Source organism: Ranitomeya imitator, chromosome 5 (assembly GCF_032444005.1).
Source record: "Ranitomeya imitator isolate aRanImi1 chromosome 5, aRanImi1.pri, whole genome shotgun sequence".
Taxonomy (NCBI): domain Eukaryota; kingdom Metazoa; phylum Chordata; class Amphibia; order Anura; family Dendrobatidae; genus Ranitomeya; species Ranitomeya imitator.
Window position 1 is genome coordinate 108,481,448 of NC_091286.1, and position 21,759 is coordinate 108,503,206.

Genomic DNA, 21,759 nt, shown 5'->3' on the forward strand with positions numbered 1-21,759 from the left:
GGTTTGGTGATGGAAAAACAAAAACGGCAACAGCCCATCTTCCACAGGATGCTCCTTTCCCAGTTCTATGCTGCTGACAGAGCATCACCTGTTCCGTTGCCCGGAAGAAGGCCATCCATGGCTACAATATGCAAATGAGGGCCTCTTCCCAGCAACTCCAGGGTTAAGTCTCCCACTGAAACCCCACCTATCCATTACTTTATTCTGTTGTTGAACCCAATTAAGGAAGCCCCAGCAAGCTGGAGCATGCAAAAATTGCCACAAAACTCAGTTTTGCTCCTCTTCACGGAAATCTTTAGTAAAAGGCGAAAGATTTTTACGTTCTGAAGAGGAGCGAGAGTATACTGGGCAAGGGCCTCCTCCTGACCTACCACCATGGCAGCAGCCCTCACTTGGCCCGGGGAGAGCACCTAGAAGTGGGTTCGTGGTTTGGTGATGGAAAAACAAAAACGGCAACAGCCCATCTTCCACAGGCTGCTCCGTTCTCAGTTCTATGCTGCTGACAGAAGATCACCTGTTCCGTTGCCCGGAAGAAGGCCATCCATGGCTACAATATGCAAATGAGGGTCTCTTCCCAGCAACCCCAGGGTTCAGTCTCCCACCGAAACCCCACCCACCCATTCCTTTATTCTGTTGTTGCACCCAATTAAGAAAGCCCCAGCAAGCTGGAGCATGCAAAAATTGCCACAAAACTCAGTTTTGCTCCTCTCCACGGAAATCTTTAGTAAAAGGCAAAATATTTTTACATTCCGAAGAGAAGCCAGAGTATATTGGGCAAGGGCCTCCTCCTGACCTACCACCATGGCAGCAGCCCTCACTTTGCCCGGGGAGAGCACCTAGAAGTGGGTTTGTGGTTTGGTGATGGAAAAACAAAAACGGCAACAGCCCATCTTCCACAGGATGCTCCGTTCTCAGTTCTATGCTGCTGACAGAGCATCACCTGTTCCGTTGCCCGGAAGAAGGCCATCCATGGCTACATTATGCAAATGAGGGCCTCTTCCCAGGAACCCCAGGGTTCAGTCTCCCACCGAAACCCCACCCACCCATTCCTTTATTCTGTTGTTGAACCCAATTAAGAAAGCCCCAGCAAGCTGGAGCATGCAAAAATTGCCACAAAACTCAGTTTTGCTCCTCTCCACGGAAATCTTTAGTAAAAGGCGAAAGATTTTTACGTTCTGAAGAGAAGGCAGAGTATACTGGGCAAGGGCCTCCTCCTGACCTACCACCATGGCAGCAGCCCTCACTTGGCCCGGGGAGAGCACCTAGAAGTGGGTTCGTGGTTTGGTGATGGAAAAACAAAAACGGCAACAGCCCATCTTCCACAGGATGCTCCGTTCCCAGTTCTATGCTGCTGACAGAGCATCACCTGTTCCGTTGCCCAGAAGAAGGCCATCCATGGCTACAATATGCAAATGAGGGCCTCTTCCCAGCAACCCCAGGGTTCAGTCTCCCACCGAAACCCCACCCATCCATTACTTTATTCTGTTGTTGAACTCAATTAAGGAAGCCCCAGCAAGCTGGAGCATGCAAAAATTGCCACAATACTCAGTTTTGCTCCTCTCCACGGAAATCTTTAGTAAAAAGCGAAAGATTTTTACGTTCTGAAAAGAAGCCAGAGTATACTGTGCAAAGGCCTCCTCCTGACCTACCACCATGGCAGCAGCCCTCACTTGGCCCGGGGAGAGCACCTAGAAGTGGGTTCGTGGTTTGGTGATGGAAAAACAAAAACGGCAACAGCCCATCTTCCACAGGCTGCTCCGTTCTCAGTTCTATGCTGCTGACAGAGCATCACCTGTTCCGTTGCCCGGAAGAAGGCCATCCATGGCTACAATATGCAAATGAGGGCCTCTTCCCAGCAACCCCAGGGTTCAGTCTCCCACCGAATCCCCACCCACCCATTACTTTATTCTGTTGTTGAACCCAATTAAGGAAGCCCCAGCAAGCTGGAGCATGCAAAAATTGCCACAAAACTCAGTTTTGCTCCTCTCCACAGAAATCTTTAGTAAAAGGCGAAAGATTTTTACGTTCTGAAGAGAAGCCAGAACATACTGGGCAAGGGTCTCCTCCTGACCTACCACCATGGCAGCAGCCCTCACTTGGCCCGGGGACAGCACCTAGAAGTGGGTTCGTGGTTTGGTGATGGAAAAACAAAAACGGCAACAGCCCATCTTCCACAGGCTGCTCCGTTCTCAGTTCTATGCTGCTGACAGAGCATCACCTGTTCCGTTGCCCGGAAGAAGGCCATCCAAGGCTACAATATGCAAATGAAGGCCTCTTCCCAGCAACCCCAGGGTTCAGTCTCCCACCGAAACCCCACCCACCCATTACTTTATTCTGTTGTTGAACCCAGTTAACGAAGCCCCAGCAAGCTAGAGCATGCAAAAATTGCCACAAAACTCAGTTTTCCTCCTCTCCACGGAAATCTTTAGTAAAAGGCGAAAAATTTTTACGTTCTGAAGAGAAACCAGAGTATACTGGGCAAGGGCCTCCTCCTGACCTACCACCATGGCAGCAGCCCTCACTTGGCCCGGGGAGAGCACCTAGAAGTGGGTTCGTGGTATGGTGATGGAAAAACAAAAACAGCAACAGCCCATCTTCCACAGGATGCTCCGTTCTCAGTTCTATGCTGCTGACAGAGCATCACCTGTTCCGTTGCCCGGAAGAAGGCCATCCATGGCTACAATATGCAAATGAGGGCCTCTCCCCAGCAACCCCAGGGTTCAGTCTCCCACCGAAACCCCACCCACCCATTACTTTATTCTGTTGTTGAACCCAATTAAGGAAGCCCCAGCAAGTTGGAGCATGCAAAAATTGCCACAAAACTCAGTTTTGCTCCTCTCCACGAAAATCTTTAGTAAAAGGCGAAAGATTTTTACGTTCTGAAGAGAAGCCAGAATATACTGGGCAAGCGCCTCCTCCTGACCTACCACCATGGCAGCAGCCCTCACTTGGCCCGGGGAGAGCACCTAGAAATGGGTTCGTGGTTTGGTGATGGAAAAACAAAAACGGCAACAGCCCATCTTCCACAGGCTGCTCCGTTCTCAGTTCTATGCTGTTGACAGAACATCACCTGTTCCGTTGCCCAGAAGAAGGCCATCCATGGCTACAATAAGCAAATGAGGACTTCTTCCCAGCAACCCCAGGGTTCAGTGTCCCACCGAAACACCACCCACTCATTCCTTTATTCTGTTCTTGAACCCAATTAAGGAAACCCCAGCAAGCTGGAGCATGCAAAAATTGCCACAAAACTCAGTTTTCCTCCTCTCCACGGAAATCTTTAGTAAAAGGCGAAAGATTTTTACATTCTGAAGACAAGCCAGAGTATACTGGGCAAGGGCCTCCTCCTGACCTACCACCATGGCAGCAGCCCTCACTTTGCCCGGGGAGAGCACCTAGAAGTGGGTTCGTGGTTTGGTGATGGAAAAACAAAAACGGCAACAGCCCATCTTCCACAGGCTGCTCCGTTCTCAGTTCTATGCTGCTGACAGAGCATCACCTGTTCCGTTGCCTGGAAGAAGGCCACCCATGGCTACAATATGCAAATGAGGGCCTCTTCCCAGCAACCCCAGGGTTCAGTCTCCCACCGAAACCCCACCCACCCATTACTTTATTCTGTTGTTGAACCCAATTAAGGAAGCCCCAGCAAGCTGGAGCATGCAAAAATTGCCACAAAACTCAGTTTTGCTTCTCTCCACGGAAATCTTTAGTAAAAGGCGAAAGATTTTTACGTTCTGAAGAGAAGCCAGAGTATACTGGGCAAGGGCCTCCTCCTGACCTACCACCATGGCAGCAGCCCTCACTTGGCCCGGGGAGAGCACCTAGAAGTGGGTTCGTGGTTTGGTGATGGAAATACAAAAACGGCAACAGCCCATCTTCCACAGGCTGCTCCGTTCTCAGTTCTATGCTGCTGACAGAGCATCACCTGTTCCGTTGCCCGGAAGAAGGCCATACATGGCTACACTATGCAAATGAGGGCCTCTTCCCCGCAACCCCAGGGTTCAGTCTCCCACCGAAACCCCACCCACCCATTACTTTATTCTGTTGTTGAACCCAATTAAGAAAGCCCCAGCAAGCTGGAGCATGCAAAAATTGCCACAAAACTCAGTTTTGCTCCTCTCCACGGAAATCTTTAGTAAAAGGCGAAAGATTTTTACGTTCTGAAGAGGAGCGAGAGTATACTGGGCAAGGGCCTCCTCCTGACCTACCACCATGGCAGCAGCCCTCACTTGGCCCGGGGACAGCACCTAGAAGTGGGTTCGTGGTTTGGTGATGGAAAAACAAAAACGGCAACAGCCCATCTTCCACAGGATGCACCGTTCCCAGTTCTATGCTGCTGACAGAGCATCACCTGTTCCGTTGTCCGGAAGAAGGCCATCCATGGCTACAATATGCAAATGAGGGCCTCTTCCCAGCAACTCCAGGGTTAAGTCTCCCACTGAAACCCCACCTATCCATTACTTTAGTCTGTTGTTGAACCCAATTAAGGAAGCCCCAGCAAGCTGGAGCATGCAAAAATTGCCACAAAACTCAGTTTTGCTCCTCTCCATGGAAATCTTTAGTAAAAGGCGAAAGATTTTTACGTTCTGAAGAGGAGCGAGAGTATACTGAGCAAGGGCCTCCTCCTGACCTACCACCATGGCAGCAGCCCTCACTTGGCCCGGGGAGAGCACCTAGAAGTGGGTTCGTGGTTTGGTGATGGAAAAACAAAAACTGCAACAGCCCATCTTCCACAGGCTGCTCCGTTCTCAGTTCTATGCTGCTGACAGAAGATCACCTGTTCCGTTGCCCGGAAGAAGGCCATCCATGGCTACAATATGCAAATGAGGGCCTCTTCCCAGCAACCCCAGGGTTCAGTCTCCCACCGAAACCCCACCCACCCATTCCTTTATTCTGTTGTTGAACCCAATTAAGGAAGCCCCAGCAAGCTGGAGCATGCAAAAATTGCCACAAAACTCAGTTTTGCTCCTCTCCACGGAAATCTTTAATAAAAGGCGAAAGATTTTTACGTTCTGAAGAGAAGCCAGAGTATACTGCGCAAGGGCCTCCTCCTGACCTACCACCATGACAGCAGCCCTCACTTTGCCCGGGGAGAGCACCTAGAAGTGGGTTTGTGGTTTGGTGATGGAAAAACAAAAACGGCAACAGCCCATCTTCCACAGGATGCTCCGTTCTCAGTTCTATGCTGCTGACAGAGCATCACCTGTTCCGTTGCCCGGAAGAAGGCCATCCATGGCTACATTATGCAAATAAGGGCCTCTTCCCAGGAACCCCAGGGTTCAGTCTCCCACCGAAACCACACCCACCCATTCCTTTATTCTGTTGTTGAACCCAATTAAGAAAGCCCCAGCAAGCTGGAGCATGCAAAAATTGCCACAAAACTCAGTTTTGCTCCTCTCCATGGAAATCTTAAGTAAAAGGCGAAAGATTTTTACGTTCTGAAGAGAAGGCAGAGTATACTGGGCAAGGGCCTCCTCCTGACCTACCACCATGGCAGCAGCCCTCACTTGGCCCGGGGAGAGCACCTAGAAGTGGGTTCGTGGTTTGGTGATGGAAAAACAAAAACGGCAACAGCCCATCTTCCACAGGATGCTCCGTTCCCAGTTCTATGCTGCTGACAGAGCATCACCTGTTCCGTTGCCAGGAAGAAGGCCATCCATGGCTACAATATGCAAATGAGGGCCTCTTCCCAGCAACCCCAGGGTTCAGTCTCCCACCGAAACCCAAAACACCCATTACTTTATTCTACTGTTGAACCCAATTAAGGAAGCCCCAGCAAGCTGGAGCATGCAAAAATTGCCACAAAACTCAGTTTTGCTCCTCTCCACGGAAATCTTTAGTAAAAGGCGAAAGATTTTTACGTTCTGAAAAGAAGCCAGAGTATACTGGGCAAGGGCCTCCTCCTGACCTACCACCATGGCAGCAGCCCTCACTTGGCCCGGGGACAGCACCTAGAAGTGGGTTCGTGGTTTGGTGATGTAAAAACAAAAACGGCAACAGCCCATCTTCCACAGGCTGCTCCGTTCTCAGTTCTATGCTGCTGACAGAGCATCACCTGTTCCGTTGCCCGGAAGAAGGCCATCCATGGCTACAATATGCAAATGAGGGCCTCTTCCCCGCAACCCCAGGGTTCAGTCTCCCACCGAAACCCCACCCACCCATTACTTTATTCTGTTGTTGAACCCAATTAAGAAAGCCCCAGCAAGCTGGAGCATGCAAAAATTGCCACAAAACTCAGTTTTGCTCCTCTCCACGGAAATCTTTAGTAAAAGGCGAAAGATTTTTACGTTCTGAAGAGGAGCGAGAGTATACTGGGCAAGGGCCTCCTCCTGACCTACCACCATGGCAGCAGCCCTCACTTGGCCCGGGGACAGCACCTAGAAGTGGGTTCGTGGTTTGGTGATGGAAAAACAAAAACGGCAACAGCCCATCTTCCACAGGATGCTCCGTTCCCAGTTCTATGCTGCTGACAGAGCATCACCTGTTCCGTTGCCCGGAAGAAGGCCATCCATGGCTACAATATGCAAATGAGGGCCTCTTCCCAGCAACTCCAGGGTTAAGTCTCCCACTGAAACCCCAACTATCCATTACTTTATTCTGTTGTTGAACCCAATTAAGGAAGCCCCAGCAAGCTGGAGCATGCAAAAATTGCCACAAAACTCAGTTTTGCTCCTCTTCACGGAAATCTTTAGTAAAAGGCGAAAGATTTTTACGTTCTGAAGAGGAGCGAGAGTATACTGGGCAAGGGCCTCCTCCTGACCTACCACCATGGCAGCAGCCCTCACTTGGCCCGGGGAGAGCACCTAGAAGTGGGTTCGTGGTTTGGTGATGGAAAAACAAAAACGGCAACAGCCCATCTTCCACAGGCTGCTCCGTTCTCAGTTCTATGCTGCTGACAGAAGATCACCTGTTCCGTTGCCCGGAAGAAGGCCATCCATGGCTACAATATGCAAATGAGGGTCTCTTCCCAGCAACCCCAGGGTTCAGTCTCCCACCGAAACCCCACCCACCCATTCCTTTATTCTGTTGTTGCACCCAATTAAGAAAGCCCCAGCAAGCTGGAGCATGCAAAAATTGCCACAAAACTCAGTTTTGCTCCTCTCCACGGAAATCTTTAGTAAAAGGCAAAAGATTTTTACATTCCGAAGAGAAGCCAGAGTATATTGGGCAAGGGCCTCCTCCTGACCTACCACCATGGCAGCAGCCCTCACTTTGCCCGGGGAGAGCACCTAGAAGTGGGTTTGTGGTTTGGTGATGGAAAAACAAAAACGGCAACAGCCCATCTTCCACAGGATGCTCCGTTCTCAGTTCTATGCTGCTGACAGAGCATCACCTGTTCCGTTGCCCGGAAGAAGGCCATCCATGGCTACATTATGCAAATGAGGGCCTCTTCCCAGGAACCCCAGGGTTCAGTCTCCCACCGAAACCCCACCCACCCATTCCTTTATTCTGTTGTTGAACCCAATTAAGAAAGCCCCAGCAAGCTGGAGCATTCAAAAATTGCCACAAAACTCAGTTTTGCTCCTCTCCACGGAAATCTTTAGTAAAAGGCGAAAGATTTTTACGTTCTGAAGAGAAGGCAGAGTATACTGGGCAAGGGCCTCCTCCTGACCTACCACCATGGCAGCAGCCCTCACTTGGCCCGGGGAGAGCACCTAGAAGTGGGTTCGTGGTTTGGTGATGGAAAAACAAAAACGGCAACAGCCCATCTTCCACAGGATGCTCCGTTCCCAGTTCTATGCTGCTGACAGAGCATCACCTGTTCCGTTGCCCAGAAGAAGGCCATCCATGGCTACAATATGCAAATGAGGGCCTCTTCCCAGCAACCCCAGGGTTCAGTCTCCCACCGAAACCCCACCCATCCATTACTTTATTCTGTTGTTGAACTCAATTAAGGAAGCCCCAGCAAGCTGGAGCATGCAAAAATTGCCACAATACTCAGTTTTGCTCCTCTCCACGGAAATCTTTAGTAAAAAGCGAAAGATTTTTACGTTCTGAAAAGAAGCCAGAGTATACTGTGCAAAGGCCTCCTCCTGACCTACCACCATGGCAGCAGCCCTCACTTGGCCCGGGGAGAGCACCTAGAAGTGGGTTCGTGGTTTGGTGATGGAAAAACAAAAACGGCAACAGCCCATCTTCCACAGGCTGCTCCGTTCTCAGTTCTATGCTGCTGACAGAGCATCACCTGTTCCGTTGCCCGGAAGAAGGCCATCCATGGCTACAATATGCAAATGAGGGCCTCTTCCCAGCAACCCCAGGGTTCAGTCTCCCACCGAAACCCCACCCACCCATTACTTTATTCTGTTGTTGAACCCAATTAAGGAAGCCCCAGCAAGCTGGAGCATGCAAAAATTGCCACAAAACTCAGTTTTGCTCCTCTCCACAGAAATCTTTAGTAAAAGGCGAAAGATTTTTACGTTCTGAAGAAAAGCCAGAATATACTGGGCAAGGGTCTCCTCCTGACCTACCACCATGGCAGCAGCCCTCACTTGGCCCGGGGACAGCACCTAGAAGTGGGTTCGTGGTTTGGTGATGGAAAAACAAAAACGGCAACAGCCCATCTTCCACAGGCTGCTCCGTTCTCAGTTCTATGCTGCTGACAGAGCATCACCTGTTCCGTTGCCCGGAAGAAGGCCATCCAAGGCTACAATATGCAAATGAGGGCCTCTTCCCACCAACCCCAGGGTTCAGTCTCCCACCGAAACCCCACCCACCCATTACTTTATTCTGTTGTTGAACCCAATTAACGAAGCCCCAGCAAGCTAGAGCATGCAAAAATTGCCACAAAACTCAGTTTTCCTCCTCTTCACGGAAATCTTTAGTAAAAGGCGAAAAATTTTTACGTTCTGAAGAGAAACCAGAGTATACTGGGCAAGGGCCTCCTCCTGACCTACCACCATGGCAGCAGCCCTCACTTGGCCCGGGGAGAGCACCTAGAAGTGGGTTCGTGGTATGGTGATGGAAAAACAAAAACAGCAACAGCCCATCTTCCACAGGATGCTCCGTTCTCAGTTCTATGCTGCTGACAGAGCATCACCTGTTCCGTTGCCCGGAAGAAGGCCATCCATGGCTACAATATGCAAATGAGGGCCTCTCCCCAGCAACCCCAGGGTTCAGTCTCCCACCGAAACCCCACCCACCCATTACTTTATTCTGTTGTTGAACCCAATTATGGAAGCCCCAGCAAGTTGGAGCATGCAAAAATTGCCACAAAACTCAGTTTTGCTCCTCTCCACGGAAATCTTTAGTAAAAGGCGAAAGATTTTTACGTTCTGAAGAGAAGCCAGAATATACTGGGCAAGGGCCTCCTCCTGACCTACCACCATGGCAGCAGCCCTCACTTGGCCCGGGGAGAGCACCTAGAAGTGGGTTCGTGGTTTGGTGATGGAAAAACAAAAACGGCAACAGCCCATCTTCCACAGGCTGCTCCGTTCTCAGTTCTATGCTGCTGACAGAACATCACCTGTTCCGTTGCCCGGAAGAAGGCTATCCATGGCTAAAATATGCAAATGAGGGCCTCTTTCCAGCAACCCCAGGGTTCAGTCTCCCACCGAAACCCCACCCACCCATTACTTTATTCTGTTGTTGAACCCAATTAAGGAAGCCCCAGCAAGCTGGAGCATGCAAAAATTGCCACAAAACTCAGTTTTGCTCCTCTCCACAGAAATCTTTAGTAAAAGGCGAAAGATTTTTACGTTCTGAAGAGAAGCGAGAGTATACTGGGCAAGGGCCTCCTCCTGACCTACCACCATGGCAGCAGCCCTCACTTGGCCCGGGGAGAGCACCTAGAAGTGGGTTTGTGGTTTGGTGATGGAAAAACAAAACGGCAACCGCCCATCTTCCACAGGCTGCTCCGTTCTCAGTTCTATGCTTCTGACAGAGCATCACCTGTTCCGTTGCCCAGAAGAAGGCCATCCATGGCTACAATAAGCAAATGAGGACTTCTTCCCAGCAACCCCAGGGTTCAGTGTCCCACCGAAACCCCACCCACTCATTCCTTTATTCTGTTCTTGAACCCAATTAAGGAAGCCCCAGCAAGCTGGAGCATAGAAAAATTGCCACAAAACTCTGTTTTGCTCCTCTCCACGGAAATCTTTAGTAAAAGGCGAAAGATTTTTACGTTCTGAAGAAAAGCCAGAGTATACTAGGCAAGGGCCTCCTCCTGACCTACCACCATGGCAGCAGCCCTCACTTGGCCCGGGGAGAGCACCTAGAAGTGGGTTCGTGGTTTGGTGATGGAAAAACAAAAACCGCAACAGCCCATCTTCCACAGGCTGCTCCGTTCTCAGTTCTATGCTGCTGACAGAGCATCACCTGTTCCGTTGCCCGGAAGAAGGCCATCCATGGCTACAATATGCAAATGAGGGCCTCTTCCCAGCAACCCTAGGGTTCAGTCTCCCACCGAAACCCCACCCACCCACCCACAACCCTAGGGTTCAGTCTCCCACCGAAACCCCACCCACGCACCCACCCATTCCTTTATTCTGTTGTTGAACCCAATTAAGAAAGCCCCAGCAAGCTGGAGCATGCAAAAATTGCCACAAAACTCAGTTTTCCTCCTCTCCACGGAAATCTTTAGTAAAAGGCGAAAGATTTTTACATTCTGAAGAGAAGCCAGAGTATACTGTGCAAAGGCCTCCTCCTGACCTACCACCATGGCAGCAGCCCTCACTTGGCCCGGGGAGAGCACCTAGAAGTGGGTTCGTGGTTTGGTGATGGAAAAACAAAAACGGCAACAGCCCATCTTCCACAGGATGCACCGTTCCCAGTTCTATGCTGCTGACAGAGCATCACCTGTTCCGTTGTCCGGAAGAAGGCCATCCATGGCTACAATATGCAAATGAGGGCCTCTTCCCAGCAACTCCAGGGTTAAGTCTCCCACTGAAACCCCACCTATCCATTACTTTAGTCTGTTGTTGAACCCAATTAAGGAAGCCCCAGCAAGCTGGAGCATGCAAAAATTGCCACAAAACTCAGTTTTGCTCCTCTCCACGGAAATCTTTAGTAAAAGGCGAAAGATTTTTACGTTCTGAAGAGGAGCGAGAGTATACTGAGCAAGGGCCTCCTCCTGACCTACCACCATGGCAGCAGCCCTCACTTGGCCCGGGGAGAGCACCTAGAAGTGGGTTCGTGGTTTGGTGATGGAAAAACAAAAACTGCAACAGCCCATCTTCCACAGGCTGCTCCGTTCTCAGTTCTATGCTGCTGACAGAAGATCACCTGTTCCGTTGCCCGGAAGAAGGCCATCCATGGCTACAATATGCAAATGAGGGCCTCTTCCCAGCAACCCCAGGGTTCAGTCTCCCACCGAAACCCCACCCACCCATTCCTTTATTCTGTTGTTGAACCCAATTAAGGAAGCCCCAGCAAGCTGGAGCATGCAAAAATTGCCACAAAACTCAGTTTTGCTCCTCTCCACGGAAATCTTTAGTAAAAGGCGAAAGATTTTTACGTTCTGAAAAGAAGCCAGAGTATACTGGGCAAGGGCCTCCTCCTGACCTACCACCATGGCAGCAGCCCTCACTTGGCCCGGGGAGAGCACCTAGAAGTGGGTTCGTGGTTTGGTGATGGAAAAACAAAAACGGCAACAGCCCATCTTCCACAGGATGCTCCGTTCTCAGTTCTATGCTGCTGAAAGAGCATCACCTGTTCCGTTGCCCGGAAGAAGGCCATCCATGGCTACAATATGCAAATGAGGGCCTTTTCCCAGGAACCCCAGGGTTCAGTCTCCCACCGAAACCCCACCCACCCATTCCTTTATTCTGTTGTTGAACCCAATTAAGGAAGCCCCAGCAAGCTGGAGCATGCAAAAATTGCCACAAAACTCAGTTTTGCTCCTCTCCACGGAAATCTTTAGTAAAAGGCGAAAGATTTTTACGTTCTGAAGAGAAGCCAGAATATACTGGGCAAGGGCCTCCTCCTGACCTACCACCATGGCAGCAGCCCTCACTTGGCCCGGGGACAGCACCTAGAAGTGGGTTCGTGGTTTGGTGATGGAAAAACAAAAACGGCAACAGCCCATCTTCCACAGGCTGCTCCGTTCTCAGTTCTATGCTGCTGACAGAGCATCACCTGTTCCGTTGCCCGGAAGAAGGCCATCCATGGCTACAATATGCAAATGAGGGCCTCTTCCCCGCAACCCCAGGGTTCAGTCTCCCACCGAAACCCCACCCACCCATTACTTTATTCTGTTGTTGAACCCAATTAAGGAAGCCCCAGCAAGCTGGAGCATGCAAAAATTGCCACAAAACTCAGTTTTGCTCCTCTCCACGGAAATCTTTAGTAAAAGGCGAAAGATTTTTACGTTCTGAAGAGAAGCCAGAATATACTGGGCAAGGGCCTCCTCCTGACCTACCACCATGGCAGCAGCCCTCACTTGGCCCGGGGACAGCACCTAGAAGTGGGTTCGTGGTTTGGTGATGGAAAAACAAAAACGGCAACAGCCCATCTTCCACAGGCTGCTCCGTTCTCAGTTCTATGCTGCTGACAGAGCATCACCTGTTCCGTTGCCCGGAAGAAGGCCATCCATGGCTACAATATGCAAATGAGGGCCTCTTCCCCGCAACCCCAGGGTTCAGTCTCCCACCGAAACCCCACCCACCCATTACTTTATTCTGTTGTTGAACCCAATTAAGAAAGCCCCAGCAAGCTGGAGCATGCAAAAATTGCCACAAAACTCAGTTTTGCTCCTCTCCACGGAAATCTTTAGTAAAAGGCGAAAGATTTTTACGTTCTGAAGAGGAGCGAGAGTATACTGGGCAAGGGCCTCCTCCTGACCTACCACCATGGCAGCAGCCCTCACTTGGCCCGGGGACAGCACCTAGAAGTGGGTTCGTGGTTTGGTGATGGAAAAACAAAAACGGCAACAGCCCATCTTCCACAGGATGCTCCGTTCCCAGTTCTATGCTGCTGACAGAGCATCACCTGTTCCGTTGCCCGGAAGAAGGCCATCCATGGCTACAATATGCAAATGAGGGCCTCTTCCCAGCAACTCCAGGGTTAAGTCTCCCACTGAAACCCCACCTATCCATTACTTTATTCTGTTGTTGAACCCAATTAAGGAAGCCCCAGCAAGCTGGAGCATGCAAAAATTGCCACAAAACTCAGTTTTGCTCCTCTTCACGGAAATCTTTAGTAAAAGGCGAAAGATTTTTACGTTCTGAAGAGGAGCGAGAGTATACTGGGCAAGGGCCTCCTCCTGACCTACCACCATGGCAGCAGCCCTCACTTGGCCCGGGGAGAGCACCTAGAAGTGGGTTCGTGGTTTGGTGATGGAAAAACAAAAACGGCAACAGCCCATCTTCCACAGGCTGCTCCGTTCTCAGTTCTATGCTGCTGACAGAAGATCACCTGTTCCGTTGCCCGGAAGAAGGCCATCCATGGCTACAATATGCAAATGAGGGTCTCTTCCCAGCAACCCCAGGGTTCAGTCTCCCACCGAAACCCCACCCACCCATTCCTTTATTCTGTTGTTGAACCCAATTAAGAAAGCCCCAGCAAGCTGGAGCATGCAAAAATTGCCACAAAACTCAGTTTTGCTCCTCTCCACGGAAATCTTTAGTAAAAGGCAAAAGATTTTTACATTCTGAAGAGAAGCCAGAGTATATTGGGCAAGGGCCTCCTCCTGACCTACCACCATGGCAGCAGCCCTCACTTTGCCCGGGGAGAGCACCTAGAAGTGGGTTTGTGGTTTGGTGATGGAAAAACAAAAACGGCAACAGCCCATCTTCCACAGGATGCTCCGTTCTCAGTTCTATGCTGCTGACAGAGCATCACCTGTTCCGTTGCCCGGAAGAAGGCCATCCATGGCTACATTATGCAAATGAGGGCCTCTTCCCAGGAACCCCAGGGTTCAGTCTCCCACCGAAACCCCACCCACCCATTCCTTTATTCTGTTGTTGAACCCAATTAAGAAAGCCCCAGCAAGCTGGAGCATGCAAAAATTGCCACAAAACTCAGTTTTGCTCCTCTCCACGGAAATCTTTAGTAAAAGGCGAAAGATTTTTACGTTCTGAAGAGAAGGCAGAGTATACTGGGCAAGGGCCTCCTCCTGACCTACCACCATGGCAGCAGCCCTCACTTGGCCCGGGGAGAGCACCTAGAAGTGGGTTCGTGGTTTGGTGATGGAAAAACAAAAACGGCAACAGCCCATCTTCCACAGGATGCTCCGTTCCCAGTTCTATGCTGCTGACAGAGCATCACCTGTTCCGTTGCCCGGAAGAAGGCCATCCATGGCTACAATATGCAAATGAGGGCCTCTTCCCAGCAACCCCAGGGTTCAGTCTCCCACCGAAACCCCACCCATCCATTACTTTATTCTGTTGTTGAACCCAATTAAGGAAGCCCCAGCAAGCTGGAGCATGCAAAAATTGCCACAAAACTCAGTTTTGCTCCTCTCCACGGAAATCTTTAGTAAAAGGCGAAAGATTTTTACATTCTGAAAAGAAGCCAGAGTATACTGTGCAAAGGCCTCCTCCTGACCTACCACCATGGCAGCAGCCCTCACTTGGCCCGGGGAGAGCACCTAGAAGTGGGTTCGTGGTTTGGTGATGGAAAAACAAAAACGGCAACAGCCCATCTTCCACAGGCTGCTCCGTTCTCAGTTCTATGCTGCTGACAGAGCATCACCTGTTCCGTTGCCCGGAAGAAGGCCATCCATGGCTACAATATGCAAATGAGGGCCTCTTCCCAGCAACCCCAGGGTTCAGTCTCCCACCGAAACCCCACCCATCCATTACTTTATTCTGTTGTTGAACCCAATTAAGGAAGCCCCAGCAAGCTGGAGCATGCAAAAATTGCCACAAAACTCAGTTTTGCTCCTCTCCACAGAAATCTTTAGTAAAAGGCGAAAGATTTTTACGTTCTGAAGAAAAGCCAGAATATACTGGGCAAGGGTCTCCTCCTGACCTACCACCATGGCAGCAGCCCTCACTTGGCCCGGGGACAGCACCTAGAAGTGGGTTCGTGGTTTGGTGATGGAAAAACAAAAACGGCAACAGCCCATCTTCCACAGGCTGCTCCGTTCTCAGTTCTATGCTGCTGACAGAGCATCACCTGTTCCGTTGCCCGGAAGAAGGCCATCCAAGGCTACAATATGCAAATGAGGGCCTCTTCCCAGCAACCCCAGGGTTCAGTCTCCCACCGAAACCCCACCCACCCATTACTTTATTCTGTTGTTGAACCCAATTAACGAAGCCCCAGCAAGCTAGAGCATGCAAAAATTGCCACAAAACTCAGTTTTCCTCCTCTCCACGGAAATCTTTAGTAAAAGGCGAAAAATTTTTACGTTCTGAAAAGAAACCAGAGTATACTGGGCAAGGGCCTCCTCCTGACCTACCACCATGGCAGCAGCCCTCACTTGGCCCGGGGAGAGCACCTAGAAGTGGGTTCGTGGTATGGTGATGGAAAAACAAAAACAGCAACAGCCCATCTTCCACAGGATGCTCCGTTCTTAGTTCTATGCTGCTGACAGAGCATCACCTGTTCCGTTGCCCGGAAGAAGGCCATCCATGGCTACAATATGCAAATGAGGGCCTCTCCCCAGCAACCCCAGGGTTCAGTCTCCCACCGAAACCCCACCCACCCATTACTTTATTCTGTTGTTGAACCCAATTAAGGAAGCCCCAGCAAGTTGGAGCATGCAAAAATTGCCACAAAACTCAGTTTTGCTCCTCTCCACGGAAATCTTTAGTAAAAGGCGAAAGATTTTTACGTTCTGAAGAGAAGCCAGAATATACTGGGCAAGGGCCTCCTCCTGACCTACCACCATGGCAGCAGCCCTCACTTGGCCCGGGGAGAGCACCTAGAAGTGGGTTCGTGGTTTGGTGATGGAAAAACAAAAACGGCAACAGCCCATCTTCCACAGGCTGCTCCGTTCTCAGTTCTATGCTGCTGACAGAACATCACCTGTTCCGTTGCCCGGAAGAAGGCTATCCATGGCTAAAATATGCAAATGAGGGCCTCTTTCCAGCAACCCCAGGGTTCAGTCTCCCACCGAAACCCCACCCACCCATTACTTTATTCTGTTGTTGAACCCAATTAAGGAAGCCCCAGCAAGCTGGAGCATGCAAAAATTGCCACAAAACTCAGTTTTGCTCCTCTCCACAGAAATCTTTAGTAAAAGGCGAAAGATTTTTACGTTCTGAAGAGAAGCGAGAGTATACTGGGCAAGGGCCTCCTCCTGACCTACCACCATGGCAGCAGCCCTCACTTGGCCCGGGGAGAGCACCTAGAAGTGGGTTTGTGGTTTGGTGATGGAAAAACAAAACGGCAACCGCCCATCTTCCACAGGCTGCTCCGTTCTCAGTTCTATGCTTCTGACAGAGCATCACCTGTTCCGTTGCCCAGAAGAAGGCCATCCATGGCTACAATAAGCAAATGAGGACTTCTTCCCAGCAACCCCAGGGTTCAGTGTCCCACCGAAACCCCACCCACTCATTCCTTTATTCTGTTCTTGAACCCAATTAAGGAAGCCCCAGCAAGCTGGAGCATAGAAAAATTGCCACAAAACTCTGTTTTGCTCCTCTCCACGGAAATCTTTAGTAAAAGGCGAAAGATTTTTACGTTCTGAAGAGAAGCCAGAGTATACTAGGCAAGGGCCTCCTCCTGACCTACCACCATGGCAGCAGCCCTCACTTGGCCCGGGGAGAGCACCTAGAAGTGGGTTCGTGGTTTGGTGATGGAAAAACAAAAACCGCAACAGCCCATCTTCCACAGGCTGCTCCGTTCTCAGTTCTATGCTGCTGACAGAGCATCACCTGTTCCGTTGCCCGGAAGAAGGCCATCCATGGCTACAATATGCAAATGAGGGCCTCTTCCCAGCAACCCCAGGGTTCAGTCTCCCACCGAAACCCCACCCATCCATTACTTTATTCTGTTGTTGAACCCAATTAAGGAAGCCCCAGCAAGCTGGAGCATGCAAAAATTGCCACAAAACTCAGTTTTGCTCCTCTCCACAGAAATCTTTAGTAAAAGGCGAAAGATTTTTACGTTCTGAAGAAAAGCCAGAATATACTGGGCAAGGGTCTCCTCCTGACCTACCACCATGGCAGCAGCCCTCACTTGGCCCGGGGACAGCACCTAGAAGTGGGTTCGTGGTTTGGTGATGGAAAAACAAAAACGGCAACAGCCCATCTTCCACAGGCTGCTCCGTTCTCAGTTCTATGCTGCTGACAGAGCATCACCTGTTCCGTTGCCCGGAAGAAGGCCATCCAAGGCTACAATATGCAAATGAGGGCCTCTTCCCAGCAACCCCAGGGTTCAGTCTCCCACCGAAACCCCACCCACCCATTACTTTATTCTGTTGTTGAACCCAATTAACGAAGCCCCAGCAAGCTAGAGCATGCAAAAATTGCCACAAAACTCAGTTTTCCTCCTCTCCACGGAAATCTTTAGTAAAAGGCGAAAAATTTTTACGTTCTGAAAAGAAACCAGAGTATACTGGGCAAGGGCCTCCTCCTGACCTACCACCATGGCAGCAGCCCTCACTTGGCCCGGGGAGAGCACCTAGAAGTGGGTTCGTGGTATGGTGATGGAAAAACAAAAACAGCAACAGCCCATCTTCCACAGGATGCTCCGTTCTCAGTTCTATGCTGCTGACAGAGCATCACCTGTTCCGTTGCCCGGAAGAAGGCCATCCATGGCTACAATATGCAAATGAGGGCCTCTCCCCAGCAACCCCAGGGTTCAGTCTCCCACCGAAACCCCACCCACCCATTACTTTATTCTGTTGTTGAACCCAATTAAGGAAGCCCCAGCAAGTTGGAGCATGCAAAAATTGCCACAAAACTCAGTTTTGCTCCTCTCCACGGAAATCTTTAGTAAAAGGCGAAAGATTTTTACGTTCTGAAGAGAAGCCAGAATATACTGGGCAAGGGCCTCCTCCTGACCTACCACCATGGCAGCAGCCCTCACTTGGCCCGGGGAGAGCACCTAGAAGTGGGTTCGTGGTTTGGTGATGGAAAAACAAAAACGGCAACAGCCCATCTTCCACAGGCTGCTCCGTTCTCAGTTCTATGCTGCTGACAGAACATCACCTGTTCCGTTGCCCGGAAGAAGGCTATCCATGGCTAAAATATGCAAATGAGGGCCTCTTTCCAGCAACCCCAGGGTTCAGTCTCCCACCGAAACCCCACCCACCCATTACTTTATTCTGTTGTTGAACCCAATTAAGGAAGCCCCAGCAAGCTGGAGCATGCAAAAATTGCCACAAAACTCAGTTTTGCTCCTCTCCACAGAAATCTTTAGTAAAAGGCGAAAGATTTTTACGTTCTGAAGAGAAGCGAGAGTATACTGGGCAAGGGCCTCCTCCTGACCTACCACCATGGCAGCAGCCCTCACTTGGCCCGGGGAGAGCACCTAGAAGTGGGTTTGTGGTTTGGTGATGGAAAAACAAAACGGCAACCGCCCATCTTCCACAGGCTGCTCCGTTCTCAGTTCTATGCTTCTGACAGAGCATCACCTGTTCCGTTGCCCAGAAGAAGGCCATCCATGGCTACAATAAGCAAATGAGGACTTCTTCCCAGCAACCCCAGGGTTCAGTGTCCCACCGAAACCCCACCCACTCATTCCTTTATTCTGTTCTTGAACCCAATTAAGGAAGCCCCAGCAAGCTGGAGCATAGAAAAATTGCCACAAAACTCTGTTTTGCTCCTCTCCACGGAAATCTTTAGTAAAAGGCGAAAGATTTTTACGTTCTGAAGAGAAGCCAGAGTATACTAGGCAAGGGCCTCCTCCTGACCTACCACCATGGCAGCAGCCCTCACTTGGCCCGGGGAGAGCACCTAGAAGTGGGTTCGTGGTTTGGTGATGGAAAAACAAAAACCGCAACAGCCCATCTTCCACAGGCTGCTCCGTTCTCAGTTCTATGCTGCTGACAGAAGATCACCTGTTCCGTTGCCCGGAAGAAGGCCATCCATGGCTACAATATGCAAATGAGGGCCTCTTCCCAGCAACCCTAGGGTTCAGTCTCCCACCGAAACCCCACCCACCCACAACCCTAGGGTTCAGTCTCCCACCGAAACCCCACCCACCCATTCCTTTATTCTGTTGTTGAACCCAATTAAGAAAGCCCCAGCAAGCTGGAGCATGCAAAAATTGCCACAAAACTCAGTTTTCCTCCTCTCCACGGAAATCTTTAGTAAAAGGCGAAAGATTTTTACATTCTGAAGAGAAGCCAGAGTATACTGTGCAAAGGCCTCCTCCTGACCTACCACCATGGCAGCAGCCCTCACTTGGCCCGGGGAGAGCACCTAGAAGTGGGTTCGTGGTTTGGTGATGGAAAAACAAAAACGGCAACAGCCCATCTTCCACAGGCTGCTCCGTTCTCAGTTCTATGCTGCTGACAGAGCATCACCTGTTCCGTTGCCTGGAAGAAGGCCACCCATGGCTACAATATGCAAATGAGGGCCTCTTCCCAGCAACCCCAGGGTTCAGTCTCCCACCGAAACCCCACCCACCCATTACTTTATTCTGTTGTTGAACCCAATTAAGGAAGCCCCAGCAAGCTGGAGCATGCAAAAATTGCCACAAAACTCAGTTTTGCTTCTCTCCACGGAAATCTTTAGTAAAAGGCGAAAGATTTTTACGTTCTGAAGAGAAGCCAGAGTATACTGGGCAAGGGCCTCCTCCTGACCTACCACCATGGCAGCAGCCCTCACTTGGCCCGGGGACAGCACCTAGAAGTGGGTTCGTGGTTTGGTGATGGAAATACAAAAACGGCAACAGCCCATCTTCCACAGGCTGCTCCGTTCTCAGTTCTATGCTGCTGACAGAGCATCACCTGTTCCGTTGCCCGGAAGAAGGCCATACATGGCTACACTATGCAAATGAGGGCCTCTTCCCCGCAACCCCAGGGTTCAGTCTCCCACCGAAACCCCACCCATTACTTTATTCTGTTGTTGAACCCAATTAAGAAAGCCCCAGCAAGCTGGAGCATGCAAAAATTGCCACAAAACTCAGTTTTGCTCCTCTCCACGGAAATCTTTAGTAAAAGGCGAAAGATTTTTACGTTCTGAAGAGGAGCGAGAGTATACTGGGCAAGGGCCTCCTCCTGACCTACCACCATGGCAGCAGCCCTCACTTGGCCCGGGGACAGCACCTAGAAGTGGGTTCGTGGTTTGGTGATGGAAAAACAAAAACGGCAACAGCCCATCTTCCACAGGATGCTCCGTTCCCAGTTCTATGCTGCTGACAGAGCATCACCTGTTCCGTTGCCCGGAAGAAGGCCATCCATGGCTACAATATGCAAATGAGGGCCTCTTCCCAGCAACTCCAGGGTTAAGTCTCCCACTGAAACCCCACCTATCCATTACTTTATTCTGTTGTTGAACCCAATTAAGGAAGCCCCAGCAAGCTGGAGCATGCAAAAATTGCCACAAAACTCAGTTTTGCTCCTCTCCACGGAAATCTTTAGTAAAAGGCGAAAGATTTTTACGTTCTGAAGAGGAGCGAGAGTATACTGAGCAAGGGCCTCCTCCTGACCTACCACCATGGCAGCAGCCCTCACTTGGCCCGGGGAGAGCACCTAGAAGTGGGTTCGTGGTTTGGTGATGGAAAAACAAAAACTGCAACAGCCCATCTTCCACAGGCTGCTCCGTTCTCAGTTCTATGCTGCTGACAGAAGATCACCTGTTCCGTTGCCCGGAAGAAGGCCATCCATGGCTACAATATGCAAATGAGGGCCTCTTCCCAGCAACCCCAGGGTTCAGTCTCCCACCGAAACCCCACCCACCCATTCCTTTATTCTGTTGTTGAACCCAATTAAGGAAGCCCCAGCAAGCTGGAGCATGCAAAAATTGCCACAAAACTCAGTTTTGCTCCTCTCCACAGAAATCTTTAGTAAAAGGCGAAAGATTTTTACGTTCTGAAGAGAAGCCAGAATATACTGGGCAAGGGCCTCCTCCTGACCTACCACCATGGCAGCAGCCCTCACTTGGCCCGGGGACAGCACCTAGAAGTGGGTTCGTGGTTTGGTGATGGAAAAACAAAAACGGCAACAGCCCATCTTCCACAGGCTGCTCCGTTCTCAGTTCTATGCTGCTGACAGAGCATCACCTGTTCCGTTGCCCGGAAGAAGGCCATGCATGGCTACGATATGCAAATGAGGGCCTCTTCCCCGCAACCCCAGGGTTCAGTCTCCCACCGAAACCCCAAACACCCATTACTTTATTCTATTGTTGAACCCAATTAAGGAAGCCCCAGCAAGCTGGAGCATGCAAAAATTGCCACAAAACTCAGTTTTGCTCCTCTCCACGGAAATCTTTAGTAAAAGGCGAAAGATTTTTACGTTCTGAAGAGAAGCCAGAGTATACTGGGCAAGGGCCTCCTCGTGACCTACCACCATGACAGCAGCCCTCACTTTGCCCGGGGAGAGCACCTAGAAGTGGGTTTGTGGTTTGGTGATGGAAAAACAAAAACGGCAACAGCCCATCTTCCACAGGATGCTCCGTTCTCAGTTCTATGCTGCTGACAGAGCATCACCTGTTCCGTTGCCCGGAAGAAAGCCATCCATGGCTACATTATGCAAATGAGGGCCTCTTCCCAGGAACCCCAGGGTTCAGTCTCCCACCGAAACCACACCCACCCATTACTTTATTCTGTTGTTGAACCCAATTAAGAAAGCCCCAGCAAGCTGGAGCATACAAAAATTGCCACAAAACTCAGTTTTGCGCCTCTCCATGGAAATCTTTAGTAAAAGGCGAAAGATTTTTACGTTCTGAAGAGAAGGCAGAGTATACTGGGCAAGGGCCTCCTCCTGACCTA

The 21,759-nt window shown here is 50.5% G+C and overlaps 51 non-coding genes across 51 annotated transcripts; all 51 read right to left on the reverse strand.

Moving 5' to 3' along the window:
- Window positions 1-227: 227 nt before the first annotated feature.
- LOC138639206 (U5 spliceosomal RNA) lies at window positions 228-343 on the reverse strand. Its single transcript, XR_011312801.1, has one exon. It is a non-coding gene; the product is annotated as a U5 spliceosomal RNA (small nuclear RNA).
- A 310-nt stretch (window positions 344-653) lies between these two features.
- On the reverse strand, window positions 654-769 carry LOC138639713 (U5 spliceosomal RNA). Its single transcript, XR_011313283.1, has one exon. It is a non-coding gene; the product is annotated as a U5 spliceosomal RNA (small nuclear RNA).
- Window positions 770-1,079: 310 nt separating this feature from the next.
- LOC138638975 (U5 spliceosomal RNA) lies at window positions 1,080-1,195 on the reverse strand. The gene has a single exon (XR_011312580.1). It is a non-coding gene; the product is annotated as a U5 spliceosomal RNA (small nuclear RNA).
- A 310-nt stretch (window positions 1,196-1,505) lies between these two features.
- LOC138639525 (U5 spliceosomal RNA) lies at window positions 1,506-1,621 on the reverse strand. Its single transcript, XR_011313105.1, has one exon. It is a non-coding gene; the product is annotated as a U5 spliceosomal RNA (small nuclear RNA).
- Window positions 1,622-1,931: 310 nt separating this feature from the next.
- LOC138639640 (U5 spliceosomal RNA) lies at window positions 1,932-2,047 on the reverse strand. The gene has a single exon (XR_011313214.1). It is a non-coding gene; the product is annotated as a U5 spliceosomal RNA (small nuclear RNA).
- A 310-nt stretch (window positions 2,048-2,357) lies between these two features.
- LOC138639665 (U5 spliceosomal RNA) lies at window positions 2,358-2,473 on the reverse strand. The gene has a single exon (XR_011313238.1). It is a non-coding gene; the product is annotated as a U5 spliceosomal RNA (small nuclear RNA).
- A 310-nt stretch (window positions 2,474-2,783) lies between these two features.
- LOC138639496 (U5 spliceosomal RNA) lies at window positions 2,784-2,899 on the reverse strand. The gene has a single exon (XR_011313078.1). It is a non-coding gene; the product is annotated as a U5 spliceosomal RNA (small nuclear RNA).
- A 310-nt stretch (window positions 2,900-3,209) lies between these two features.
- Window positions 3,210-3,325, reverse strand: LOC138639771 (U5 spliceosomal RNA). The gene has a single exon (XR_011313339.1). It is a non-coding gene; the product is annotated as a U5 spliceosomal RNA (small nuclear RNA).
- A 310-nt stretch (window positions 3,326-3,635) lies between these two features.
- On the reverse strand, window positions 3,636-3,751 carry LOC138639368 (U5 spliceosomal RNA). The gene has a single exon (XR_011312954.1). It is a non-coding gene; the product is annotated as a U5 spliceosomal RNA (small nuclear RNA).
- Window positions 3,752-4,061: 310 nt separating this feature from the next.
- Window positions 4,062-4,177, reverse strand: LOC138639223 (U5 spliceosomal RNA). Its single transcript, XR_011312816.1, has one exon. It is a non-coding gene; the product is annotated as a U5 spliceosomal RNA (small nuclear RNA).
- A 310-nt stretch (window positions 4,178-4,487) lies between these two features.
- Window positions 4,488-4,603, reverse strand: LOC138639596 (U5 spliceosomal RNA). The gene has a single exon (XR_011313172.1). It is a non-coding gene; the product is annotated as a U5 spliceosomal RNA (small nuclear RNA).
- A 310-nt stretch (window positions 4,604-4,913) lies between these two features.
- On the reverse strand, window positions 4,914-5,029 carry LOC138639382 (U5 spliceosomal RNA). Its single transcript, XR_011312968.1, has one exon. It is a non-coding gene; the product is annotated as a U5 spliceosomal RNA (small nuclear RNA).
- Window positions 5,030-5,339: 310 nt separating this feature from the next.
- On the reverse strand, window positions 5,340-5,455 carry LOC138639764 (U5 spliceosomal RNA). The gene has a single exon (XR_011313332.1). It is a non-coding gene; the product is annotated as a U5 spliceosomal RNA (small nuclear RNA).
- A 310-nt stretch (window positions 5,456-5,765) lies between these two features.
- On the reverse strand, window positions 5,766-5,881 carry LOC138640101 (U5 spliceosomal RNA). Its single transcript, XR_011313620.1, has one exon. It is a non-coding gene; the product is annotated as a U5 spliceosomal RNA (small nuclear RNA).
- Window positions 5,882-6,191: 310 nt separating this feature from the next.
- LOC138639225 (U5 spliceosomal RNA) lies at window positions 6,192-6,307 on the reverse strand. The gene has a single exon (XR_011312817.1). It is a non-coding gene; the product is annotated as a U5 spliceosomal RNA (small nuclear RNA).
- Window positions 6,308-6,617: 310 nt separating this feature from the next.
- LOC138639209 (U5 spliceosomal RNA) lies at window positions 6,618-6,733 on the reverse strand. Its single transcript, XR_011312802.1, has one exon. It is a non-coding gene; the product is annotated as a U5 spliceosomal RNA (small nuclear RNA).
- Window positions 6,734-7,043: 310 nt separating this feature from the next.
- On the reverse strand, window positions 7,044-7,159 carry LOC138639423 (U5 spliceosomal RNA). The gene has a single exon (XR_011313008.1). It is a non-coding gene; the product is annotated as a U5 spliceosomal RNA (small nuclear RNA).
- Window positions 7,160-7,469: 310 nt separating this feature from the next.
- On the reverse strand, window positions 7,470-7,585 carry LOC138640113 (U5 spliceosomal RNA). The gene has a single exon (XR_011313631.1). It is a non-coding gene; the product is annotated as a U5 spliceosomal RNA (small nuclear RNA).
- A 310-nt stretch (window positions 7,586-7,895) lies between these two features.
- On the reverse strand, window positions 7,896-8,011 carry LOC138639526 (U5 spliceosomal RNA). The gene has a single exon (XR_011313106.1). It is a non-coding gene; the product is annotated as a U5 spliceosomal RNA (small nuclear RNA).
- Window positions 8,012-8,321: 310 nt separating this feature from the next.
- LOC138639658 (U5 spliceosomal RNA) lies at window positions 8,322-8,437 on the reverse strand. Its single transcript, XR_011313231.1, has one exon. It is a non-coding gene; the product is annotated as a U5 spliceosomal RNA (small nuclear RNA).
- A 310-nt stretch (window positions 8,438-8,747) lies between these two features.
- Window positions 8,748-8,863, reverse strand: LOC138639655 (U5 spliceosomal RNA). Its single transcript, XR_011313228.1, has one exon. It is a non-coding gene; the product is annotated as a U5 spliceosomal RNA (small nuclear RNA).
- Window positions 8,864-9,173: 310 nt separating this feature from the next.
- Window positions 9,174-9,289, reverse strand: LOC138640093 (U5 spliceosomal RNA). Its single transcript, XR_011313613.1, has one exon. It is a non-coding gene; the product is annotated as a U5 spliceosomal RNA (small nuclear RNA).
- A 310-nt stretch (window positions 9,290-9,599) lies between these two features.
- On the reverse strand, window positions 9,600-9,715 carry LOC138639611 (U5 spliceosomal RNA). Its single transcript, XR_011313187.1, has one exon. It is a non-coding gene; the product is annotated as a U5 spliceosomal RNA (small nuclear RNA).
- Window positions 9,716-10,024: 309 nt separating this feature from the next.
- On the reverse strand, window positions 10,025-10,140 carry LOC138639271 (U5 spliceosomal RNA). The gene has a single exon (XR_011312861.1). It is a non-coding gene; the product is annotated as a U5 spliceosomal RNA (small nuclear RNA).
- A 364-nt stretch (window positions 10,141-10,504) lies between these two features.
- Window positions 10,505-10,620, reverse strand: LOC138639544 (U5 spliceosomal RNA). Its single transcript, XR_011313123.1, has one exon. It is a non-coding gene; the product is annotated as a U5 spliceosomal RNA (small nuclear RNA).
- A 310-nt stretch (window positions 10,621-10,930) lies between these two features.
- LOC138639226 (U5 spliceosomal RNA) lies at window positions 10,931-11,046 on the reverse strand. The gene has a single exon (XR_011312818.1). It is a non-coding gene; the product is annotated as a U5 spliceosomal RNA (small nuclear RNA).
- Window positions 11,047-11,356: 310 nt separating this feature from the next.
- On the reverse strand, window positions 11,357-11,472 carry LOC138640102 (U5 spliceosomal RNA). The gene has a single exon (XR_011313621.1). It is a non-coding gene; the product is annotated as a U5 spliceosomal RNA (small nuclear RNA).
- Window positions 11,473-11,782: 310 nt separating this feature from the next.
- LOC138639017 (U5 spliceosomal RNA) lies at window positions 11,783-11,898 on the reverse strand. The gene has a single exon (XR_011312619.1). It is a non-coding gene; the product is annotated as a U5 spliceosomal RNA (small nuclear RNA).
- A 310-nt stretch (window positions 11,899-12,208) lies between these two features.
- On the reverse strand, window positions 12,209-12,324 carry LOC138639018 (U5 spliceosomal RNA). Its single transcript, XR_011312620.1, has one exon. It is a non-coding gene; the product is annotated as a U5 spliceosomal RNA (small nuclear RNA).
- Window positions 12,325-12,634: 310 nt separating this feature from the next.
- On the reverse strand, window positions 12,635-12,750 carry LOC138639227 (U5 spliceosomal RNA). The gene has a single exon (XR_011312819.1). It is a non-coding gene; the product is annotated as a U5 spliceosomal RNA (small nuclear RNA).
- A 310-nt stretch (window positions 12,751-13,060) lies between these two features.
- On the reverse strand, window positions 13,061-13,176 carry LOC138639210 (U5 spliceosomal RNA). Its single transcript, XR_011312803.1, has one exon. It is a non-coding gene; the product is annotated as a U5 spliceosomal RNA (small nuclear RNA).
- Window positions 13,177-13,486: 310 nt separating this feature from the next.
- On the reverse strand, window positions 13,487-13,602 carry LOC138638968 (U5 spliceosomal RNA). The gene has a single exon (XR_011312573.1). It is a non-coding gene; the product is annotated as a U5 spliceosomal RNA (small nuclear RNA).
- Window positions 13,603-13,912: 310 nt separating this feature from the next.
- Window positions 13,913-14,028, reverse strand: LOC138638977 (U5 spliceosomal RNA). The gene has a single exon (XR_011312581.1). It is a non-coding gene; the product is annotated as a U5 spliceosomal RNA (small nuclear RNA).
- A 310-nt stretch (window positions 14,029-14,338) lies between these two features.
- LOC138639314 (U5 spliceosomal RNA) lies at window positions 14,339-14,454 on the reverse strand. The gene has a single exon (XR_011312902.1). It is a non-coding gene; the product is annotated as a U5 spliceosomal RNA (small nuclear RNA).
- Window positions 14,455-14,764: 310 nt separating this feature from the next.
- Window positions 14,765-14,880, reverse strand: LOC138639659 (U5 spliceosomal RNA). The gene has a single exon (XR_011313232.1). It is a non-coding gene; the product is annotated as a U5 spliceosomal RNA (small nuclear RNA).
- Window positions 14,881-15,190: 310 nt separating this feature from the next.
- LOC138639731 (U5 spliceosomal RNA) lies at window positions 15,191-15,306 on the reverse strand. Its single transcript, XR_011313300.1, has one exon. It is a non-coding gene; the product is annotated as a U5 spliceosomal RNA (small nuclear RNA).
- Window positions 15,307-15,616: 310 nt separating this feature from the next.
- On the reverse strand, window positions 15,617-15,732 carry LOC138640094 (U5 spliceosomal RNA). The gene has a single exon (XR_011313614.1). It is a non-coding gene; the product is annotated as a U5 spliceosomal RNA (small nuclear RNA).
- A 310-nt stretch (window positions 15,733-16,042) lies between these two features.
- Window positions 16,043-16,158, reverse strand: LOC138639612 (U5 spliceosomal RNA). Its single transcript, XR_011313188.1, has one exon. It is a non-coding gene; the product is annotated as a U5 spliceosomal RNA (small nuclear RNA).
- Window positions 16,159-16,467: 309 nt separating this feature from the next.
- Window positions 16,468-16,583, reverse strand: LOC138640055 (U5 spliceosomal RNA). Its single transcript, XR_011313576.1, has one exon. It is a non-coding gene; the product is annotated as a U5 spliceosomal RNA (small nuclear RNA).
- Window positions 16,584-16,893: 310 nt separating this feature from the next.
- LOC138639660 (U5 spliceosomal RNA) lies at window positions 16,894-17,009 on the reverse strand. The gene has a single exon (XR_011313233.1). It is a non-coding gene; the product is annotated as a U5 spliceosomal RNA (small nuclear RNA).
- Window positions 17,010-17,319: 310 nt separating this feature from the next.
- LOC138639732 (U5 spliceosomal RNA) lies at window positions 17,320-17,435 on the reverse strand. Its single transcript, XR_011313301.1, has one exon. It is a non-coding gene; the product is annotated as a U5 spliceosomal RNA (small nuclear RNA).
- Window positions 17,436-17,745: 310 nt separating this feature from the next.
- On the reverse strand, window positions 17,746-17,861 carry LOC138640095 (U5 spliceosomal RNA). Its single transcript, XR_011313615.1, has one exon. It is a non-coding gene; the product is annotated as a U5 spliceosomal RNA (small nuclear RNA).
- Window positions 17,862-18,171: 310 nt separating this feature from the next.
- LOC138639613 (U5 spliceosomal RNA) lies at window positions 18,172-18,287 on the reverse strand. Its single transcript, XR_011313189.1, has one exon. It is a non-coding gene; the product is annotated as a U5 spliceosomal RNA (small nuclear RNA).
- A 309-nt stretch (window positions 18,288-18,596) lies between these two features.
- On the reverse strand, window positions 18,597-18,712 carry LOC138640056 (U5 spliceosomal RNA). The gene has a single exon (XR_011313577.1). It is a non-coding gene; the product is annotated as a U5 spliceosomal RNA (small nuclear RNA).
- Window positions 18,713-19,064: 352 nt separating this feature from the next.
- On the reverse strand, window positions 19,065-19,180 carry LOC138639545 (U5 spliceosomal RNA). Its single transcript, XR_011313124.1, has one exon. It is a non-coding gene; the product is annotated as a U5 spliceosomal RNA (small nuclear RNA).
- A 310-nt stretch (window positions 19,181-19,490) lies between these two features.
- LOC138639379 (U5 spliceosomal RNA) lies at window positions 19,491-19,606 on the reverse strand. The gene has a single exon (XR_011312965.1). It is a non-coding gene; the product is annotated as a U5 spliceosomal RNA (small nuclear RNA).
- Window positions 19,607-19,912: 306 nt separating this feature from the next.
- LOC138639228 (U5 spliceosomal RNA) lies at window positions 19,913-20,028 on the reverse strand. Its single transcript, XR_011312820.1, has one exon. It is a non-coding gene; the product is annotated as a U5 spliceosomal RNA (small nuclear RNA).
- Window positions 20,029-20,338: 310 nt separating this feature from the next.
- Window positions 20,339-20,454, reverse strand: LOC138639229 (U5 spliceosomal RNA). The gene has a single exon (XR_011312821.1). It is a non-coding gene; the product is annotated as a U5 spliceosomal RNA (small nuclear RNA).
- A 310-nt stretch (window positions 20,455-20,764) lies between these two features.
- LOC138639530 (U5 spliceosomal RNA) lies at window positions 20,765-20,880 on the reverse strand. Its single transcript, XR_011313110.1, has one exon. It is a non-coding gene; the product is annotated as a U5 spliceosomal RNA (small nuclear RNA).
- A 310-nt stretch (window positions 20,881-21,190) lies between these two features.
- Window positions 21,191-21,306, reverse strand: LOC138639529 (U5 spliceosomal RNA). The gene has a single exon (XR_011313109.1). It is a non-coding gene; the product is annotated as a U5 spliceosomal RNA (small nuclear RNA).
- Window positions 21,307-21,616: 310 nt separating this feature from the next.
- LOC138639653 (U5 spliceosomal RNA) lies at window positions 21,617-21,732 on the reverse strand. Its single transcript, XR_011313226.1, has one exon. It is a non-coding gene; the product is annotated as a U5 spliceosomal RNA (small nuclear RNA).
- Window positions 21,733-21,759: the final 27 nt, after the last annotated feature.